We start from the raw sequence: 2,485 nt of genomic DNA, 5'->3' as shown, positions 1-2,485 counted from the left end.
CGTCCCAGATCTGTTACTAGAATGACTGATGAGCCATAAGTGGAATAAACAGCTGATAAATGCTGTGTTTAAAAGTAGCTAGCAGCAGTAACCCAAACTGACACAGCTCATTGGCTAATTTCTATCACGTGTGGGCTGGTCTTGGCGCTCTGGATGGCTTTACCAAATTAACAGGAGAAGTGGTGCAAGTGAGTTTAGACACTGTCGTCGGACAACATGCGATAATTTATAATTGTTTTAAATCAGGTTGGGTCCAGATTAGCCAGCAGGTGGGTCCGGATCCGGACTGTGGTCCACTAATCCGTGACCTCTGGTGCATACTATTGTCAATGGAAGTGAACTGACCAACATGTACAGTTTATGTTCTGCAGGTAAAATCTAAAATGTATTTATTTTCACAGGAGGAAACCGGAGCACCCGGAGAAAAGCCCAAATCTAAAAGCTAACCTAAAATGTATGTAATTTCAACTTGAAGAGGACACAGGATCACCCTGAGAAAATTAAGGAATCTAGTCAAATTACTCTAAAATTGATCGTGTTTTAGGATTGTTCTGCTTTTTCTTGATAGGCACCAGACCTAACCCTTGACCTTGATGGACACCCGATGGAAGATGATAGGTGGATTTATTGTGTTTCAACTAGAGTGTCATGATTTTATCTAAAGTCTGACCCCAAGATGCAGAAAGCCAAACAGAGAGACACAGAGTTAAAGGTTAACAGGTTTATTTAGAGTATGGTGATGCATCCTGTGCTGCTCTGAGCACTAGGGAGTAAGTCCAGTGTTGCTCTGAACACGGCTCAACAGGGACTGAAAGGTGAGAGGAAGACACTGCGGTTAGTTCAGGCTTAGTGGGAAATTTGAATCTAGGAATTGGAGGAAAAGGTTGCAGACTCACTTCTCCAAGGAAAGGTGTCCTTTATGGAATCCAGACTGAGAGGATTGTACCAGAGAGAGTTTTGCTTGGAGATGGGTGGACTGGTTTACTTAGACTGCGGTTGTTCCTTGGTGAATAGAAGCTGACTGCCCCTCTGATTTCCTGCGGTACTTGAACCGGCTGCCTTGCTGAAGAAACCTTTGCTAGGAGTGAAGCTCAAATGACCTCTTGGGGAAAGTAGATCCAAACCTCCTGTTTGGAAACCCAGCTCAGTTAGAAGCTCAGTACTTCTTGGGGAAAGTGGGTCCAAACTTCCTGCTTGGAACCCCAGCTCAGTTAGAAGCTCAGTTGAACCTTCCAGAGAGAGAAGGACCGTACAATTCCAGTTTGCAGGATGACTTCCTGCCGAGAGGCAAAGACAAAAACAAAGTTAAGACTCAGGTTGACAAAAACTCAGTTTGACTCAGAAAAGCTCAGCCTGGCTAGAGAATCCAAAAACTGGCAAACCCAAACTCAGGTTAGACTCTGCTAAACTAAGCATGGCTAGAGTGCACAGTATTTGCAAGACAAAGACTTAGGTTAGACTCTGCTAAACTAAGCATGTGTGGCAGTATGCCCTGCAGGCTTTGAACGCACCACACAAGTGCTGATCCATTTGGTCGTGGCGCTGGCTGTATATAAAGGGCCCTCCCTCACCTGGTCATCATGTTGTCCTTCCGGTTCAGACCTCGGTGTTTGCTGGCGCAGCACGCCAGCTTCATACGGATGCGCGCTCGAATGATGCGCTTTAAACTAAGCACTGATCAAGCCTTCTTGTGGTAAGAGTTATTTTATACTCTAATTCTGTTAGCCTAGCCTTAGCTCAGCTTTACTGATATATATGCAGGTGTCCCATACAAGCTGCCTGATTCTTCTCCTTGCCAGAGGCACTACATAGAGCTCAGTGGTAAGTGAAAAGCTCATTCTTCCCATGCTTCTAGATTCTATATTTTTTTGACATGCATGTTTGATTAGACGCTGCTGTTGTCCTTGGCTGGCTGTTTTGTCTGCTGTTTCCGGACGCCTACAGGCGGACTGCCGGCCGCCTGTTACTTTGGCTGTCGGCTCCATGCCCGCTGTCCTGGTCAGCGTGAAGCTGCTTCCTGTCTCTCATCCAGTGTGACTGATTCAGGCCAGGCTGTGACTGGCGTGTACAGATTCTTCTGGTGAATCTTTGTGCAGTGTCTGCTGCGGCGTGGGGGTTCATCCCCAAACTGACTTTATTGAAACTACTGCTGCTTGATTTTTGTGAACTGAACGTTTTTTATTATGAAATGTGTGATTTGACTGTCTTTATTTTGACAGAAACGGCCAGCTCCTGGTGTTGGTGGTGGACATTCCTGGTGGTGGTACTCCTTTTGGTTTGTGCACGATTTTCTTTTTGTTTGTTTTTTTTTGCTGTGTTCTTTTGTAGGTCACTACCCTGATTTACACTGCCATCCTGGAGTTGAGCTGTGACTGTTATTTTAATGTGTGAGTGGTTTTAAATTGCTTTGATTGGCAGTCAGCAGCTTAAGAACACTCCATAGGTAATGAGGCAATGAGCTGCAGGTGTGCAGGGAGAACCAAAG

General features: G+C 45.4%; 1 long non-coding RNA gene across 1 annotated transcript; it reads left to right on the top strand.

Annotated features, from left to right (window-relative positions):
* The first annotated feature begins 1,574 nt into the window (after window positions 1-1,574).
* On the top strand, window positions 1,575-2,390 carry LOC119785692. The gene is made up of 3 exons (XR_005281077.1): window positions 1,575-1,693; window positions 1,762-1,821; window positions 2,329-2,390. It is a non-coding gene; the product is annotated as an uncharacterized LOC119785692 (long non-coding RNA).
* Window positions 2,391-2,485: the final 95 nt, after the last annotated feature.

This window comes from Cyprinodon tularosa, unplaced genomic scaffold (genome assembly GCF_016077235.1).
Source record: "Cyprinodon tularosa strain WSP-4 unplaced genomic scaffold, ASM1607723v1 ctg107, whole genome shotgun sequence".
NCBI lineage: Eukaryota > Metazoa > Chordata > Actinopteri > Cyprinodontiformes > Cyprinodontidae > Cyprinodon > Cyprinodon tularosa.
The sequence above is the reverse complement of the archived record's forward strand: the minus strand, read 5'-3'. Positions and strand labels throughout refer to the sequence as shown.